The following is a 21,658-nucleotide window of genomic DNA, read 5'->3' as shown; positions in this document are numbered from 1 at the left end:
TTGAGATACGAGCTGTCTCTCGGCTTTTTGTCATGCCTAAGTTGCGAGCACAATGTGAGTTACAAGCCCATCCTGGTGCTGGTTGAAGTGGCATTTGTTACACGGCAATAAACAGTTCATATACAGCATTGTTCCACACAAGAAACAGACGTTTTGAATTGCCCGTTGACGTTTAAGCGCTGCTCAGAGATCGACCCAATCCTACCCTCCAACTGCCAGAAATAAAAAAGTGTGACAAAAAAGAAGTTGAAGATGCAATGAGAGAAACAAACCATGAATATATGCTGGTTAGTAACTGATCCAGCGAGTAAGGCCCACCGCGTCGTCAGTCCGCATCTCAAGAAGCTACAGCTTGTTTATTCTAGTCCTGACTTCACAAACTTGGTGGTGGAGCATTACTTTTGGTACACAGACATACCCATAGCTTACTGTCAAGTCTAACCTCTTCAGTCCATCACTCAAATATGTCAGAGTGACATATTTCCAACTTTATTGTTACATGAAGAAGCAGCCCTAATGGAGACACCTACAAAAGTCCCCATGGTAAATGCTGAACATTATGAACTCATGATACTGTTGTTTATAGTAAATTATATTGTAACGTTTGCCTAACAATAGTTCCTGTCTAAAAGTTATTTTTTTCTTTTTAAAAGGCATGTTACATGTTACAAAATGATGCTGTTTTTGGAGGGAAAAGCACAGATAAGGTTCATTTCAATCAATCTCAATGTCAAAAGGTCAAAGGTATTTATTGTCATTTACATGCTTTCAGTGTTTTGAGTTGCGAGCGTGGCCGTAAAAAAAATCATGCTCGTAATTTGATGTACCACTGTACTGCATAGGCAGTTATTTCCTCGTCATTGACACTGCAATATATTTCTGCCAAATTTGAACAACATATACTATAAAGATGGATGTTGCGAGATTGACAAGATTTTGAGTTTTTGTCATACTATGTGGGTGTGACATGGCAACACATTTTGATGACTCACCATGCTGTTGTCGTTGTTCCTATTGGTCTAACGTCCGCCCCTGGTCCCAAAACCCCTCTATCCTATGTCCCTCTATCCTGTCTCTCTGTCTCTTTTTTTTGTTGTTTGTCCTGTCCAGCCACTCAGGCAAATCATATTGTTGATGTAGATACACATATCTGCTGTACAGATTTACTTTATGTATAAATCATTTTGTGTATGTGAGTATATATATATGTGTATTTGTATGTACAATATATTTGACTCCCAGTATGGGGGGAGAGCTAAAGTACGGCCCCAGCCACACAACCACCAACCCAAAACAGCAGGTGTGGTGCCCAGGGAACAAGGGACCACTGGCCCTACGCAGTCAGGTCAGCCACCTAAAGGACCCCGAGAGTCTTGGTCCGCATTGCCAGCAGTAAGTGGGACCAGTTTTCAGTGAGGGTTGGACTCTGCCAGCGCTGCCCTTTGTCACAGATTCTGTTCATAACTTTTATGGACAGAATTTCTAGGCGCAATCAGGGCGCTGAGGGGATCCGGTTTGGTGACTGCAGAATTAGGTCTCTGCTTTTTGCAGATATGGTTTCTGATGGTTTCATCTGGCCAGGATATTCAGCTCTCACTGGATCGGTTTGCAGCCAAGTGTGAAGCGACTGGGATGAGAATCAGCAAATCCAAGTTTGAGTCCATGGTTCTCGCCTGGAAAAAGATGGAGTGCCATCTCCGGGTTGGGAAGAGATCGTGCCCCAAGTGGAGCAGTTCAAGTACCTCGGATTCTTGTTCACGAGTGAGGGAAGAGTGGATCATGAGATCAACAGGCGGACCGGTGCGGCGCCTTCAATAATGCAGACACTGTATCGATCCGTTGTGGTAAAGAAGGAGCCGGCAAAGGCAAAGCTCTCAATTTACCGGTCAATCTATGTTTCCATCCTAACCTATGGTGAGGAGCTTTGAGTTATGACAAAAATTCGGTTCGGGCATCTGGTCAGAATGACACCCGGACACCTCCCTGGGCAGGTGTTTAGGGCACCTCCGACCAGTAGGAGTCCACGGGGAAAACCCAGGGCTTGAGAAGACTATGTTTCCCGGCTGGCCTGGGAACGCCTCGGGATCCCCCGGTAGGAGCTGGACGAAGTGGGGAGAGGGAAGTCTAGGCTTCTCTGCTTAGAATGCTGCCCCTGTGACCCGACCTCGGATAAGCGGAAGAAGATGGATGGGGATATATATATATATATATTTTTTTATATATATATATATGTATATATATATATATATATATATATATATATATATATATATATATATATATATATATATATATATATATATATATATATATATATATGTATATATATATATATATATATATATATATATATATATATTAGGGGTGTAAAAAAATAATTAGTCCAAATCGAATACCGATTTTAACTTTAGAGATATGAATACATAGTTTGGCAAGCTTCTGGATCGATCTATACTGTATATAGTATGGATCGGTTGATGTCCGGTTGGAAAGTCATAAATCAAACAATTCTCCCCAAATAGGGATGCTAACCGAGTACCGGTATTTTTAGGTATCATTTCCTAATTGGGTCGGTCCAAGTGGACCGTTAAAACTCTTGACTGATGATACTGCTATACTTTTTTGAATCCATCTGACAGTCATAATTATGACCCGGCGCGCTGAAACATTCATTCAGGTCCCGCTGCAAAGCATAAAAAAGACACAGCAGAACAGCCAATCGGAGTCAAATTTTTACCGCCCCACTTCTGGGTACGCGGAAGTAAACCGAATAAATAGATTTGTGCTAAAAGCAGATGCGGAAAGTCGCAGAAAATTGTGCAATGCGACTGAGATGCTATCATTGAGAAGAAAAGGGGAAATAATTTTTACCGTGCACTGGACAAACACTCACCTCTATGGAGCCGTGATGGCCTGAGGCCAGTACTCTATACACAGCAGCCCTGCTCGGTGCACCATTCTGGGGCCATTTCTGTGTTTGCCACCTCAGACAACCAAACTAACTCAAATACAGAGCCGAGCATTTCCCAAATGATTTCTACGTGTCAGGTGATATGTTTTTTTGCAAATATGATGACTACTTGTCGCCATAAAGCTGTGTGAAAAACACCTGCTACTACTGCAGCCAGTTGTGGACGCGACCACTAATTAAACATCTTCATTGGTAAATTAATAACTTGACAGCTTCTAGTACTATCGTTGGACCACTGAGATGTTATAACATATCTCTATTTGATGCACACTTGCTTTTCTCTGTATTTAATTGCTACCTGAGCAAACAACAGTACGCACCTGGTAGTTTTTCCGAAAATGTTTTGTTTACATCTTCGTTTCTTAAAGTTTATGGATTGCAATGCAATATAGTTCCACTATATGTGCATAATTAATACAGGAACTGTGTGTTTTGTCTGTTTATTTCAAAACAAACACATTACATTGTTCTGATCTAATACATCATACACAAAAACATTTTTGACCATGCAAAGATTCCATCTGCGTCGAATCGCATGGAATCGTGATGTTTTAAAACGTATTATTACTTTATGTATGTGGGCTCTGTACCGAGGATGTCGTTGTGGCTTGTACAGCCCTTTGAGACACTTGTGATTTAGGGCTATATAAATAAACATTGATTGATTGATTGATTGATTGATTTATCATATCGTAACCCATGTATCGAGATTAATATCGGATCCCCCATTTATGATAAAGATGTACACCCCTAAAACGGCACACAAGCCTAAACAAACAAAAGATATATATATATATATATATATATATATATATATATATATATATATATATATATATATATATATATATATATATATATATATATATATATATATATATATATATATATATATATATATATATATATATATATATATATATATATATGTATATATCAGTGACGTGCGGTGAGGTTCATGGCTGGTGAGGCACTGACTTCATCACAGTCAGATTTACAAGCATATGAACCCTAAAGAGTATCTTATTCACCATTTTATTGGCAGCAGTTAACGGGTTATGTTTAAAAGCTCATGCCAGAATTATTCCCTTCTTGGCATCAAGGGTTGGAATTGGGGGTTAAATCCCCAAAAATTATTCCCGGGCGCGGCGCCGCTGCTGTCCACTGCTCCCCTCACCTCCCAGGGGGTGAACAAGGGGATGGGTCAAATGCAGAGGACAAATTTCATTACACCTAGTGTGTGTCTGACAATCATTGGTACTTTAACTTAACTTTAACTTTACACATACAACTGTAGCACACAAAAAAGCACATTTAATAAAAAAACGTTATTACGGTCTTACCTTTACTTATAAATTAAGTCCATGCGCCGCTGTTGTGCCGGATAATGCACCCCCGCCGTAGAATGCACCCCCTGACGGGAGTGTTATATCAACTAAAGTCCACACTTAAAGTTTCCACATGCAAGATTGAATCTATTTTTAAAAATTATTTAAAGGCCTACTGAAATGAGATTTTCTTATTTAAACGGGGATAGCAGATCCATTCTATGTGTCATACTTGATCATTTCGCGATATTGCCATATTTTTGCTGAGAGGATTTAGTAGAGAATATCGACGATAAAGTTCGCAACTTTTGGTCGCTGATAAAAAAAAGCCTTGCCTGTACCGGAAGTAGCGTGACGTCACAGGTTGAAGAGCTCTTCACATCTGCACATTGTTTACACCAGCAGCGAGAGCGCTTCGGACCGAGAAAGCGACGATTACCCCATTAGTTTGAGCGAGGATGAAAGATTTGTGGATGAGGAAAGTGAGAGTGAAGGATTAGAGTGCAGTGCAGGACGCCGGGGTGTATCTTTTTTTGCTCTGACCGTAACTTAGGTACAAGGGCTCATTGGATTCCACACTTTCTCCTTTTTCTATTGTGGATCACGGATTTGTATTTTAAACCACCTCGGATACTATATCCTCTTGAAAATGAGAGTCGAGAACGCGAAATGGACATTCACAGTGACTTTTATCTCCACGACAATACATCGGTGAAGCACTTTAGCTTCGGAGCTAACGTGATAGCATCGTGCTTAACTGCGGACAGAAACAGAAGAAACATGCCCCTGACTGGAAGGATAGACAGAAGATCAACAATACTATTATTACTTCTACTATCAGGAGACACCGAACCAAACCCTGGACCTGTAACCACACGGTTAATGCTGTCCAGCCTGGCAAAGCCTAGCAATGCTGTTGCTAACGACGCCATTGAAGCTAACTTAGCTACGGGACCTCGACAGAGCTATGCTAAAAATATTAGCTCTCCACCTACGCCAGCCCTCATCTGCTCATCACCACCCGTGCTCACCTGCGTTCCAGCGATCGACGGCGCGACGAAGGACTTCACCCGATCATCAGTGCGGTCGGCGGCTAGCGTCGGATAGCGCGTCTGCTATCCAACTCAAAGTCCCCCTGGTTGTGTTGCTGTAGCCAGCCGCTAATACACCGATCCCACCTACAGTTTTCTTCTTTGCTGTCTTCATTGTCCATTAAACAAATTGCAAAAGATTCACCAACACAGATGTCCAGAATACTGTGGAATTATGTGGTGAAAACAGACGACTTAAGCTGGCCACCGTGCTATTCCAAAATGTCTGCTTCAACCCATGACGTCACGCGCAAACGTCATCATACCGAAACGTTTTCAGCCGGATATTTCGCAGGAAATTTAAAATTGCACTTTATAAGTTAACCCGGCCGTATTGGCATGTGTTGCAATGTTAAGATTTCATCATTGATATATAAACTATCAGACTGCGTGGTCGGTAATAGTGGGTTTCAGTAGGTCTTTAATAAGAAGCCAAAAAGTGCAAAAACAATAATGTTCGTGTTGGAGGAGTTGTGAATGACTGAAATATAAAATCCGTGCTGCAGTCTGCAGGTGTACCTAATGTTGTGGCCCAGCAGTCATTCACAACTCCTCCAACACGAACATTATTGTTTTTGCACTTTTTGGCTTCTTATTAAATAACTTTTTTAAATAGATTCAATCTTGCAGGTGGAAAGTTTAAGTGTGGGCTTTAGTTGATATAACACTCCCGTCAGGGGGTGCATTCTACGGCGGGGGTGCATTCTCTACCACCAGGAGGCGGGATTACTGCGAGCCTCAGCCAGTGTGTCTTCGCAGCCATTTTATGATTGCTCAGCACATACAGTTGTTGACAAAATACACTTTACATTATATACCTCAGCTAACCAAACTATGGAAATGTATAATATAATTCATATAGCAATACGGTCTCACTGCACAGCTGGCCAGCAGTTAGCCGAGTCATTGCGCAATCCATGGTGAGGCTCAACTCAGTGACGTGCCTCAACTGGCTGCTGATCACAGCAAGTCTCTTCTCAGTATTTGAACGGCAAATGTGAAAATTCAGCGATTTTGAATAAAAATAATCTAAAACTGGTGAAGTTAAATGGAAAATGACTTTATAGTATAATCACTGGATACATATAACAATTTAATAATTTTTTTTCTTTCCATGATGGCGTGTGAGGCCCCGCCTCACCTGCCTCCCCTGACTGCATGCCACTGATATGTATGTATATATATATATATATATATATATATATATATATATATATATATATATATATATATATATATATATATATATATATATATATATATATATATATATATATATATACAGTCAAAAAGATGACAAACACGTCCAAGCACACAAACAAAAACACCATGTCCCCCATGAAGCCAGAACAACAACCGATGGCCCCTCTGCCAGGAAAGCCTACTGTGCCACCATTTAACCCAGTTATCCAGAGAAAGAAAGAAAAAAAGCCACACCCTTGCTAAGACCTCAACCTGTGCACAACCATCCCCTGAGTACATTAAACAACACCACAATTACAAAGACAACCGCGGCCATCATGGACACAACAACTCCATCCAGCCATTCCACTCACTGCCCCGGCCGCGCCCACCTGAGCATCTGCCACTCCCTCCCCAACAGAGAGAGAACCCACCCCACTGTCCCCCCGGCCGCAATTTCAACCAGGCGCAAGACTCCGTCCAAAGACAGAGCTCGCCTCACCCTCTCATCCTCACACCCTCAGCGAGGTCTCTGCATGGGATTGGCAGGCCACCAGACCGCAGTCCCCGGAGCCTGTGCCAGTCGAGGAGCCACTGAGAGGTGCGCCGCACACCCGAACCCCAACAACCCGTGCATGTGATGTGGGAGTGTATAAGGCCCCCAGAGTTTCTACTGTGTAGTTAAAATTAGGAGGTCAGCCATTATAGCCGACCTCCAGTCCATATTGATGTGTGTGCTGTAGCGTGAGGGAGATTTGTATGCAGGTGGAGACTAATGATGCGATTAAAATTGGGGGACATCAAGGTCATGGTGGGTCCCTAAATTGCAGAACCCCTCAAACCTTAAGTGTCTAACATGAAGTTAAAATTGAGGGAAGGATAAACAAAGGACAATTCAGTAGGACTGGAGCCCCATAGAGGCATCCTCACCCCCCATGCATGTCCCCCCTGCAGGACATTCCCTCAAAGTACTATATGTGTGGTGTGCGCTGTAAGTAGGAGGAACAGAGGGCCCAGACACAGCCCTCAAAGCCCCCCCAGTCCATTAAGGAGGTAACCAAGATCTACAGGAGGCCGGCCCCCACAGTCCAAGACCTCGCAGGCGCCTCAAGCCAAGCAGAATCCCTTACCTAAACAAAAATCACTACCAATTCAACAAAACAGGTCCGATCCCCTGGCGGGGGACCCCCACATATACACAACAAAAACAAAAAACAAAACGCCCAAACAAAGTCATTGCGACTGAACAGTCACGGTCATCACTATCACTGCAGCATTGCTCAATGCACCCAAAAAGCACCCATACACAAACCAAAATCCCCCAACCAAGCTGCACCTCTCTCAACAGCCATAACAAACAGCCACACTGCACACTTTCCCAGCAGAGGAAACACCAAACACCGTCCTAGTCCAACAGGAGCCACACCATCCCCATCAGTGCGTCCGAACATATCTATCCTTTGCCCTTAAATCTGCAAACGTTGCAGAATGCTCCCAAACAAATGCAAACCGGGCGAACACCCGGCCAACACGACCTGACGCGAGTCCACCACCTGCCAAACAAAGCCAGCGCCCGTCCGTCCCAACCCAACTCTGCGGAGTCCACATCAACAACCAAGGCAAAAAAACAAGTTCACACAAGTCCTGGCAAGGGAACAACACTTCTCAACGGGGAAAGATGTCAACTCATCCCGCCCACATCAGCACCCAGGCCAGCCAGTCTCCACAATTCCATCAGCGCACGGCTACCAATCACGGCCCCCCGACCATTTCAACCCAACACAGCAACCACCACCGCCCACACTACCGCCCACACAACCGCCCACACAACCGCCCACACAACCGCCCATCCGCAGTACAAATACCCGCGGCTGCCGAAACCGAAGCAAAAGAGCGACCGACCTCGCAAACCGCAACAAAAGCTGGCGACCACCGAGGCCGCCAACCATCCTGTCTCTCGTTCTCAACACCAGTGGTCCCCAACCTTTTTTGCACCACGGACCGGTTTAATGTAGGCATTATTTTCAGTCAGCGGCTTTCCACGTGCTCCAGATAAATACAGCAAAAATAAGTGCATGGAAAATACAACCGACTATAACGCTGAATTAGTGTTTCTTTGCAATGAGATGCAGATGGAAATCAGCCTTTGGCTACAATCTGTCACATTTATATGTTCATTAATGTGCACGTCACAAAGTTATAACAACTTCCTATGAGGAGTTTTATTGAACATTTATAAACAAGCTTGTTGGTGTGTCTAGTGAGACAGGCCAAAGTTAAGTGGGAGGAATTTCAGTCGTTTATAAATTATTTCATGTTTCTCTGCGGCCCGGTAGCAAATGCCTCACGGACCGGTACCGGTCCCCGGACCGGTGGTTGGGGACCACTGCTCAACACAACTAATCAAGACAGACGGCCTAGGTTCTGTTTGAGGTTTCTTCTTTTGATAGCCTTGCTTTGAGATAACCTATTTTTTGAAAATAATTTACTTCACCATAAAACCTATAATTCTAAGAACTCACATTTTTGGGGGGGGGTTTAATTGTTGTTTGATGGGGCTCTTGTCCACTATACATGTTTTCTTTGATGCTTTTGCTGGAGCGCAATTGTCCAAAATATGTTGGTTCGATAAACAAAACCCAAACAAAGCCTTGACTTGCTTACTTCATTGATTGCGTTGTTCTTGTAGTTTATTTATTTTATGATAAGGCTTGGTTTAGTGTGAATCGTGTCCTTGTACACAAAGCATGTAACATGCAAAGTGCAAGAGAGAGTAGCTTAGGGCTGGGGAAGCCATCAATACCAAGGCAATTGATGTAATCAACCAAGTTACAGAGAATGAGCAGGGATTGGCCGACGACCATCTTTCCACTCTGCTACTCCTCCCTCCTCGTATTTTTCCTTCCAAAAGCTTAAACCACCATTCCTGACTCAGGTGCACACATGCAAACCATTTTGTAACACAAATGAGTGTAGAGGTAAATTTGCTATTTCCGTATAAGGACGAGTACAACCTAAACGCACGGCCGGCGCCCGTGTTGTCCTCTGTGGCTCTGTCACATCTAAAGATCGCGGCCTACCTGGCAGCAAGACAACGACATAGGAAAAACGCTGGCCCAATTATAGCACAACACCTAGCCTTATGGTTTCCATGGCTGCACGGTGCATTTACTCGCGGGACGCGCCGTAGAGAAAGCGAGTGTCTTATCAAGCATCACCCTGGTAATAACACTCCCTCAAGCCTTTGCCGCATGTGTCAGACCTTAACGAGAACCCTGGGTGAAATCTCTCTCCCCGTCCAGCCACAACGATTGATTTGGACTTAATCTCTTCCTGCGTGCCCTCTTGCATCTATGTGTGTGTGTGTGTGTGTGTGTGTGTGTGTGTGTGTGTGTGTGTGTGTGTGTGTGTGTGTGTGTGTGTGTGTGTGTGTGTGTGTGTGTGTGTGTGTGTGTGTGTGTGTGTGCGCGTGCATGTGTGTGTGAGTGTGTGTCCGTGTGTGTGTGTGTGTCCATTCCCTGATTTTTTTTCACTGTTTTTAACTTGGGGATAAATAACAAGAACGTACCTCTTACTACATCTAAATATTTGTATTTTAGGGCTGTCAAAAATAACGACTTAACTCGTGATTAATCCCCAAAAATGATTGCATTAACCATAAGCAGATTAATCATACAGTTTATTTTTACTGCTTGCTATATGGTCAAAATTTCGCTTCAGAATGCACCCTGACAACATTTCATTGTGGTCTACATATCACGATGTAAATGTGGTTCTTTGGTCAAAAATTTTGCATAGATTATCTGCAAGCCGCTTTCTGCTCCGTTTTGTGGGCGGTCTTATTTACAGTACATTTCTCCACTTTGACAGCATCTTCTCCCCGTCAGCCATGTTGTAGGTTTTAGTGCCTCCACATGGAGTCTACTGACAGATATAAGTTAGAACTAATTGCTACTTTGTATTAAATTTGGCAACAGCGGAGGAGGCATGTGCATGTACGAGACAGTCTTCCCCACAACAAGAGTATAGAGAAAAATAAAGGACGTATTGACTACAATGTTGGATGAAAATGGCGGAGTCGCACAAAGCTCTATGGTTAAATTTATCCCATATCTGGAGATATCTGCCGAGGTTGCTTTTCAGACTAGGGAGATGTAATCATGATGAATCCAAATTCAAAAGTGTGATTAATCTGATTTGTTGTTTTTTTTTAATTGTTTGACAGCATTAGTTTATTTACACACATATAATAATAAGATCAAATGATTAACTTAAGTAGTATAATTTATTTACTGTGACAGTACTGTAAAACGATAGCCCAGATTTTACTGTATATCACACCACATTGTCAGAACTCGGGGTACTATTTGTGTCCTTCAAAGTGAAAAACAGCTAGTTATTGGACTCCAAAGTGACTTTTTATATATTTACTATGTCTAAATAGTACAAAATATAAAAAAGTAGTACTTTTCTTTCCATTTTTGTTTTCTCTAGTTACATGTGTGTGTGGAGAGAGGTGTGTGGGTGAGCCAAAATCTAGTGGTTGGGAGGGTAAACATTGTCTTCATTCATGCTCAAAGTGACATTATTTTTTTTTTACTTTGGTTATTCATACACTTGCCACGGCATGGAGTTGTTTGCTCCTCAAAAGACAGGCAACAAAACATCTGATTTGTAAGATGAAAGATATTTGCCCATACGGTCCATATTAAGCAGCATATAAACATGCTGGACGCAACATTAGGTACACTTGCACAATCTAAGAACCAAAACAAGAGCTGGATCAACAAATCTGACTTTACAAAAATAAAATATATCCTCAAATTGGTGAGAGGAGTTGCTCTTGTCTTATTCATCTGCAGAAAGGACCAGGCATTTAATTCAAAGGAGGTGTTTATTTGGTAGGAAGCCTTTATTTGTGTACATGCTTATTATGAAGTGCAGTTAGTGTCCTTTCATGTTTGCGTTCGTCCCACGGCTGTAAGTTAATGCTGATGCATATTTTGTTTGTCATACAGTGTCACCTCAACTAATGAGTTAAATTTGTTTTGTGACGAAGCTCTTTACTCAAAACACTCTTTACTCAAATCAACATCTGCCACTGAAATGAATCAAAATCAATTTAATCAGTGCTTGCCCTAGCCCAGACCCCCACCGAAAAAGCACAATTCGAACATGTAACAAGTCTTTTAAAAAGAAAAACAAACTTTTAGATAATAAATACTGTAAAAAAAAATACTTACAATGGATCACTCACAACTACAGTAGTTCTATGAAATAACCTCCTAATAATGTACAGCATTTACCTTGGAGAGTGGACATCTACGGTAACTCCTTCTAGTTGCTATGCCGTCAAACACAACAGCAGCTTTTCTACTCATACTACAATGACATGTACAAACCCCGTTTCCATATGAGTTGGGAAATTGTGTTAGATGTAAATATAAATGGAATACAATGATTTGCAAATCTTTTTCAACCCATATTCAGTTGAATATGCTACAAAGACAACATATTTGATGTTCAAACTGATAAACATTTTTTTTTGCAAATAATCATTAACTTTAGAATTTGATGCCAGCAACACGTGACAAAGAAGTTGGGAAAGGTGGCAGTAAATACTGATAAAGTTGAGGAATGCTCATCAAACACTTATTTGGAACATCCCACAGGTGAACAGGCAAATTGGGAACAGGTGGGTGCCATGATTGGGTATAAAAGTAGAGTCCATGAAATGCTCAGTCATTCACAAACAAGGATGGGGCGAGGGTCACCACTTTGTCAACGAATGCGTGAGCAAATAGTTGAACAGTTTAAGAAAAACCTTTCTCAACCAGCTATTGCAAGGAATTTAGGGATTTCACCATCTACGGTCCGTCGTGCAGATTGAGCCTGTGCTTTCTTAGAACAGAGTGATCTATTTATGTTCAAAAAGAATACATCAGGAGGTTAACTTGCGTGGCGTCACATAGACAAGAAGTGAAGCGCACGACACCAGTTTTGCCTTTACAAATTAAAACAGAAGACTATTAACATATTTAGACTTAGAATTGGACTTAGACTTAGACAAACTTTATTGATCCACAAGGGAAATTGTTCAACACAGTAGCTCAGTTACAAAGGGTGGAAAGGGTAAGGTTAGAAAGAATAATGCAGGTATAAAGTAGACTAAAAATGTACCGTAATAGAAATATAAAATATAACATACATGTAATATTTACATATTATATATACAGTATATAATATATACTGATATATTATATTATATTTTTATATAATTAATAATATAATTTAAACACTCAAACAAAAAATATGTGTGTTAAAAAGCCAAAATAATATTTAATCTTTCTTTCGTCAAGAAAGTATATTTTATTTGGATTTATTTCATTATTTGTTATCAAATGAAACATTGTTGAAATATTTCAGTGTGTTGTATTTTTGCGCACATTCAACAATACCATGATAATAATGATAACCGTGATAATTTTGGTCACAATAATCGCGATATGAAGTTTTCAAATCGTTACATCCTGACTGTACATTATCTTTAAAATCTGCCCAATCTTACACAGAGCCCAGGAAACATCATGGCTGCACAAAATAGAACCAACACTGGTAGCATTATACGTCGTCTGTTCATCAATACAGTCATACTGTATATTGCATGTGCAATGAAACATATTTAATGGGGGGTTTTTTACACGGGTACACGCGCCTCTACAGCTACACACAAAAAAAAGCAACACTCGTAAGTAAATAACCTCACGTTTTGTTGTCAAATAAGGGTTAAAACACTCGATAATGTTGCACCTTTCTTATGAGACAAACAAAATAGTCTTGCTTGTCAAAGTTGTCGCATCAGCCAGGGTTGGCGCCGGCCAGAGTGTTGTATCATAATTTGTAGCGGCATCCTTCAAAGTCAGCACAGGGCAGCAGGGTAGGACAGGGGTTAGTGCATGTGCCTCACAATATGAAGGTCCTGGAGTTCAATCCCGGGTTCAGGATCTTTTTGTGTGGAGTTTGCATGTTTTCCTCATGACTGCGTGGGTTACCTCCGGGTACTCCGGCTTTTTGCACTCCAAAGACATGCACCTGGGGATATGTTGATAGGTTGTCTGTCTATTTGTGTTCGCCCTGTGATGAGACGGCGACTTTTCCAGGGTGTACACCGCCTTACGCCCGAATGCAGCTGAGATAGACTCCAGCACCCCCCGCAACCCTGAAAGGGACAATCCATCCAAGACAATGGATAGATGGATCCTTCAAAGTCTACATTGACGCGTCTTTTCATCAATGTGGAGTGGAAGTGGCTGTATATTCGCGTTTAAACATATACGATATGTCCTCTTAGTGTCTTTAAAGCCAGCAAGGTAGTGTTGTTTACCATTGTACTGTGGAAATGGATCAGATGAGGACAAGCCATCATTCTCTGTTCAACCCATCCACACGCTGAAGACAGAGTTTTGAAATTTGTTTTGAAACTCACGTTTTCAAAAATGTGATTTTTTGAGGACAAAAGAGGCCAAAATGCATAAAAAAGAATGACACAGTACATACAGTTCTTCATTGTACAAAACCCAAAACCAGTGAAGTTGGCATGTTGTGTAAATCGTACATAAAAACGGAATACAATGATTTGCAATTACTTTTCAACCGATATTCAGTTGAATAGACTGCAAAGACAAGATACTTAACGTTCGAACTGGTAAACGTTGTTATTTTTTTGCAAATATTAGCTTATTTGGAACTTGATGCCTGCAACATGTTTCAAAAAAGCTGGCACAAGTGGCAAAAAAGTTGAGGAATGCTCATCAAACACTTATTTGGAACATCCCACAGGTGAACAGGCTAATTGGGAACAGGTGGGTGCCATGATTGGATATAAAAGCAGCTTCCATGAAATGCTCAGTCATTCACAAACAAGGATGGGGTGAGGGTCATCACTTTGTGAACAAATGCGTGAGCAAATTGTCAAATAGTTTAAGAACAACACTTCTCAATGAGTTATTGCAAGGAATTTAGGGATTTCACCATCTACGGCCCGTAATATCATCAAAAGTTTCAGAAATCACTGCACGTAAGCAGCAATGCCCCTGACCTTCAATTCCTAGGGCGGTACTGCATCAAAAAGCGACATCAGTGTGTAAAGGATATCACCACATAGGCTCAGGAACACTTCAGAAAACCACTGTCAGTAACTACAGTTCCTCGCTACATCTGTAAGTGCAAGTTAAAACTTTACTATGCAAAGCCAAAGCCATTTATCAACAACACCCAGAAACGCCGCCGGCTTCGCTGGGCCCGAGCTCATCTAAGATGGACTGATACAAAGTGGAAAAGTGTTCTGTGGTCTGATGAGTCCACATTTCAAATTGTTTTTAGAAACTGTGGATGTCGTGTCCTCCGGACCAAAGAGGAAAAGAACCAATTAGATTGTTATAGGCACAAAGTTCAAAAGCCAGCATCTGTGATGGTATGGGGGTGTATTAGTGCCCAAGGCATGGGTAACTTACACATCTGTGAAGGCGCCATTAATGCTGAAAGGTACATACAGGTTTTGGAGCAACATATGTTGCCATCCAAGCAACGTTACCATGGACGCCCCTGCTTATTTCAGCAACACAATGCCAAGCCACGTGTTACATCAACGTGGCTTCATAGTAGAAGAGTGTGGGTACTAGACTGGCCTGCCTGTAGTCCAGACCTGTCTCCTGTTGAAAATGTGTGGCGTAATATGAAGCCTAAAATACCACAACGGAGACCTCAGATTTTTGAACAACTTAAGGTGTACATCAAGCAAGAATGGGAAAGAATTCCACTTGAAAAGCTTCAAAAATTGGTCTCCTCAGTTCTCAAACGTTTACTGAGTGTTGTTAGAAGGAAAGGCCATGTAACACAGTGGTAAAATTGCCCCTGTGCCAACTTTTTTGCAATGTGTTGCTGCCATTAAATTCTAAGTTAATGATTATTTGCAAATAATGAAGTTTCTCAGTTCCAACATTAAATATCAATCAATCAATCAATGTTTATTTATATAGCCCTAAATCACAAGTGTCTCAAAGGGCTGCACAAGCCACAACGACATCCTCGGTTCAGATCCCACATAAGGGCAAGGAAAAACTCACAACCCAGTGGGACGTCGAGTGGGTCTAGCACAATATTGTGAAAGTCCGGTCCATAGTGGATCTAACATAATAGGGAGAGTCCAGTCCATATCTTGTCTTTGCAGTCTATTCACTTGAATATAAGTTGAAAAGGATTTGCAAATCATTGTATTCTGTTTTTATTTACGATTTACACAACGTGCCAACTTCACTGGTTTTGGGTTTTGTACAAACTTCTTGATTTACGATCCACAGGTTGAATGAAAACATGCTTAAGTGTACAAACTTTGTCTCAGTGTACGAATGTTTCAACCTCCCATTGTGCGCCTTGCAGTGCAGCCATTTTGGGCCCGGCAGCACATCCAATGTGGGCAGGCTGATCTATCTCCGATGCTCATTGTTTACCTGCTCTGTCTTGCAGGTGTTAGCCACTGTACTGTACTCAGTACTTTGCAAAGGTGTGGACTTGAGTCACATGACTTGGACTCGAGTCAGACTCGAGTCATGAATTTGATGACTTTAGACTCGACTAGACAAAATGTAAAAAGACTTGCAACTCGACTTAGACTTTAACATCAATGAATTGTGACTTCACTTGGACTTGAGCCTTTTGACTTGACATGACTTGCTACTTTCCCCAAAACCCAAAGATTAAAAAGTTGTTCGAAGCGCTCCATATCTTTCATTTTGTACTTGTCTGGCAGCGTGTTGTTCTTGTCAGTACAACAGCGAATCAAACTACATCCACGTTATTTTTGTCTCACAGCATTCATCCAATCAAATTGCAGGACAACCAACGAAGAAGAAATGTCAAACAACGCGCCAGTGAGGAAAAATTATGCCTAAAATAGTTTTGTTCGGGTATTAAAACTACGACTTGGTCAACTAAAAACGAATTCCAGTATGTAAAGCATGCGGTTCGAAGATTACAGACGGAGACGCAACAACTTCCAACTTGGTTCGACATTTGAAGATGCACAAAGAAGGGTAAGTTTTGAATGTAAGCTAACGTTTATTGGCTAAGTAACGTGACTTTTATTTGCTGTTTAGTTAAATCAGTGAGGCTGTAAACTCACTGCTAACGTTATAACCATAGACATCTTATAAGTAGACGCAACATCGAGCGCTACTGCCGCCATCTTGGAGTGGTGATCCGCTCCACTCAGTGCAGTTCATTTGGCAGGAGCAATGAACTGTCAGCGCATTTAATTCATCTTACCTCACTGAATACCACTGATTTTCACACGTTTTTTTGTCATACGTGTAGCTATGGTAAAGGACACATGTTTTGGCGTGTTTTATTATTTATAGTTTGCTTAACAGTAATAGAATATTCTTATATGCTATAAATGACCAGACGTCCGAGATCAAAACTGGAAATATAATCCCAGAGAAAGGTCAGCTATTTTTAAATTGAGGAAACAATATGATTAGGTTACATATACATGCGTATATCCTACATAAACAATGTATGAATACATTAGATATCTATATATCTTATAGACTATATCTCTGTTGCTGCAGCAGCAGAGAGTTTATTCTGTCTTGACACTTTGTATTGATATTTTGTATTACATTCTTCCCTTAAACAATCATGTTTACAGAGATTGTTTTATATCTATTTTTTATGCATGTCGCTTTGGATAAAAGCGTCTGCCAAATACGTAAACATAGACATATATAAACACCTGAAAGTGTTTAAATCAGCTAAAACCACCAATCTGTTTCACTGGATTTAGAATAAAACCAAATTCTGTTTTACCCAACAATGTTAGTATTTGAATATTGTTACTTGAAGACTTATTCCTGGTTACAATTATATTGTTCAGAAAGTATTGTCTTATACTTTGCCTAAAATGAGAATGCATCGGGCTGGTGAATTTTGTTTTAGGTGGGGCTGAAAGTTTGTAAACCAAACCCCTGTAGTGGGGTCATCCTCCCCCAGAAGATTTCTTTGTGATTTTCACATACATATATTCAAGATCTTTGCTCCTTCTTAACTCTGTGGTTATATTCTTTTCACAAAATACAACCAATAGTACGTTAATGTTAAATCTTACTTGTGAAAAGTAATCCCCCGATTCTTATTTTCAACAGTCCGCTCATTTGAACAGGAAAACGCTGAACACCAGCCCGGCATATTTGTTTTCTACCTGTCAACTGTCAGTTTAGGCTGCTCGCCGGCTCCTCGTCACCACTTTAAGATGGCGGCCAAATTGCTCGCGTCACAGCAGCCAATCTAATAAGATGTCTATGGTTATAACGTCATTGCAAACACGGCTATCTGTTGCGTCCACTGCAGTTCGCTACCTTATTCATACTTTTTGTCAAGTGTTTTTTTAAGCAGGGTTGCATGAGGTGAGACGACCTGATTCTGGGTCGGGGTTTTATAAGTAGCAGAGCAAAAAACCCACGTTGCGATCTATTGAGCGATTACGTTAGTCAATGTATCACACACAGTAACATAACGTTAGACGGCGGTCAGCAGCACCGCGTATTTTAGCCACCTACAAAATGACAAACATAGTCAAATAAAGAATATGTGTACATATTGCATAGGGCCCTGACATCTAAAAAGTACAACTCTGTTCATTGTTATGTTCATGTATTTGTTATGTTTTTCATGTGTACGCACACATCAACACTACAGTATGAGATGAGATCAATGAGATAAGGTAAGAACAGGATAGAAATTGCTGTGGAACCAGTTCAAATGCAATATCCCATGGAAATACAATGTTAACACTTTTGTGCAAATAAGTACAGTTGCACTTGTTTTTTCAAATGTGTTTAATCTGTAAAGGAATGAGTTACATGTTTAAAATGACTGGTTAATAGTGCTATTATGAAGTGCAATGTCAGCACTATTTTTTTTCCTGCAACTTCAAATGCACTTGTTTTAATAAATAAATACAGCATTTTATATTTACACAAACTGTGTAAATATATTAGTCTGTGGTTAAAAGGACTTAAAAGGACTCGAAACTCAAAATGCAGGACTTAGGACTTGACTTGAGACTTTCCAGTCTTGACTTTGGACTTGACTCGGGATTTGCCTGTCTTGACTCTGGACTTGACTCGAGACTTGAGGGCAAAGACTTGAGACTTACTTGTGACTTGCAAAACAATGACTTGGTCCCACCTCTGGTACTTTGTATGCTTTTTACGTGTTTTTGCCTTCTTAGAGCATCTTTATGGTTTTGTCAGCTCAATATAAGCTCAAAGAAAGCAATGGACAAGCAATCTGTGGTTTAAAACAGTCACAAATCCGCAGCGTTGTCGACACTGCCTCCTCGCCCTCCCTTCCGCTGCACGCCAAGAAGATTAACCGTTGTTGTTGTAGCGATGTGGTTGTTAAAGTGAAGGAGTTTTGTTATTTCAAACTGAGCGCACCCGAAGGCTCGGGACATTGTGTGTGTCAGCAGGGCGGCTGAATATAAGGAGGACAGTTCAGCTAGTTGCTGTTGTTTTAGCTTCTTTAATAAATAGAAAATTGATCCATCCCCTTTTGTTATGTTTGTTTAAAATACAGTACAGTATATCGCTTTATATTGTGTTCAAAATGTACAAACCTTTACTAATTTATAGACCAAAATTCATGTTTACATTGGTTCTTATAGAGAAATTAGCTTCAATATAAAACATTTTTCATTAAACCCTGTTCAAGCGTCCAATTATGTTTGTAAATCGAGGTTCTGCTGTATTTGTGTTTGTGTGGACATGGCCTTACACCGTTTAACAGTGCTTTTTGTCAGCTCCTCTTGGAACACGTTTCTCAAGTTGTGGGTCTGTAGCTTTAAAGCAGAGCACTTTGCTCCTCGGAGAGCATGTGCACTTAATCCACGTTTTTATATATTTTTTTATACATATACCTGTACATAGTAACTCTGCACTTGTCCAACATGATGGATGCCTTAAACAACAATGTAACATTAAGGAGTGGGGTCGTCAGAAATAAAGGCTTCATTTTAGGATGTGCAGCGAAGCCTTTTCGTCACTTTTTTTTTCTCAAAGCTCTGTGAAGTGGTGGGTTTATATGCTGGCATATCTAATAGATACACTCCTTAATGTATTGTTGTGTGTACTTTACAGTGAGTGCCTTAATAATAAGTAAGCGACCCTCACTATTCCTTCAACAGGTTTTAAACACTCGAGCCTTTCTCTTCCTCCACATCACATTCCTGCCTCCGTCAACAATTGGACCTCATCGGTTCCTGCTATCTCTCCTGTGCGAGCGGAGTTGGTGAGCGCGAGCCGGGGCCTGGCCGTGTGCAGTGGGGGCCCTTGGGTGTATGGGGGAGAGGCACGTCTGCTGGCAGAGAGGGCAAGTAGATCAGCGTGGCTCAGTGTCTGCGAGGCGCTGATAAGATTCCAGGATTTTTCCCGGTGTGACAGGCTTGCTCAGCCAGCCGAACGCCCCCTTTTGCATGGAGGCAGCCGTCGCTATCGCCGCCTGACCTATCCCCGCCCCCTCACACACACACACACACACACACACACACACACACACACACACACACACACACACACACACACACACACACACACACACACCTCTGCTACACCTCAGCAGGCAGGTGCAGCCACACCTAAGATCCTTCTCCCGCTCTAATTATTAATCTGGTTTACATCTCCTGCCAGCGTTCTAAAACGAAGTGGATTTCTACTTTAAAGTTGGACGCTTTTTCACTGTGCACACCGTCACGCTGCTTCTTTTCTCTCAGACTCTCCTCTCGTTCTTTATCTCAGGCCCCCTCCAGCCCAGCCTCCCCCCACTCCCCTCTCCCTTGGATGGCAGGTCAGGCAGTGAGCTGTGCGGGCTCAGAGGAGGTAAGGACGCCGCGGTGCACATTAATAATGAAAGGCCTCAGACACCCTCCCGCCCCCCCCCCCAGACACACACACACACACACACACACACTCACGCATGCACTCCCCCCATCGCCATGGCGATGGCACTAGCCCAGCACTGTCATCAGTGAAGGGGGGAGGCAGAGGCGGGGGATACAGCCACTCTCTCCAACTCTCTGCTCGCCAAGCTGATCACGAGCTCGTACGCCATACTGGGCCTTCCACTGTGGATGTGCGCTAATTAAAAACACTCAGCAGCACGGCTGCAGCAGAGCCCCGCATCACTATACCTGGACGTGAGAGAAAGAGAGGGACTTTACGGACAAAGCTGTGAAGAAAAGAAAAGAAAAAACAGCAAGAATCATCACTTGGCAGGAAATGGAAATTCACTGTGGCGTCACAGACCCAAATTATTAGAATTAGCAGTTACACTAATACCCATGTGAGATTGGCCACACGTTGAAGGTTTGCGATTTTCCTTAGTCCAACTTTGCATCCTTTGCTTGGCTAATGTGCACAATTTAACTGTGCACACGCTCGCCTCTTTACCAAAACCTCCTTAAAAAGAACAGTGGAGTGAATTATAATTATATAGCGCTTTTCTCTAGTGACTCAAAGCACTTTTACATAGTGAAACCCAATATCTAAGTTACATTTAAACCAGTGTGGGTGGCACTGGGAGCAGGTGGGTAAAGTGTCTTGCCCAAGGACACAACGGCAGTGACTAGGATGGCGGAAGTGGGGATCGAACCTGGAACCCTCAAGTTGCTCTACCAACCGAGCTATACCGCCCCATATATATAACAGTGTAAGCTCTAAAGTCAAACGCACCTGAGTCTGTGCACTTTAAAACAGGGGTGTCCAAACTTTTTTCCACTCAGGGCCCCACAATGTTGTAGGGGCCATTTTGATGTTTTTCATTTTCAAAACCAATAAAATATATATTTAAAAAAATTAACCTTTCGAGTTCCCTTCAGGTTCGGTCCCACGCACCCGGAAGGGTCTCAGTCATATTTTTTTTTTAAAAATAACTCATATATTATTTTTTGTATTCAACACTTACAGTAAATCTCCAGATTAACTTAATGTCTATCCGTCTATATATTTGTGTTTGTTTGTTTGTTTTTTATG

Source organism: Entelurus aequoreus, linkage group LG05, assembly GCF_033978785.1.
Source record: "Entelurus aequoreus isolate RoL-2023_Sb linkage group LG05, RoL_Eaeq_v1.1, whole genome shotgun sequence".
Lineage (NCBI taxonomy): Eukaryota > Metazoa > Chordata > Actinopteri > Syngnathiformes > Syngnathidae > Entelurus > Entelurus aequoreus.
This window is presented reverse-complemented; position numbering follows the sequence as displayed.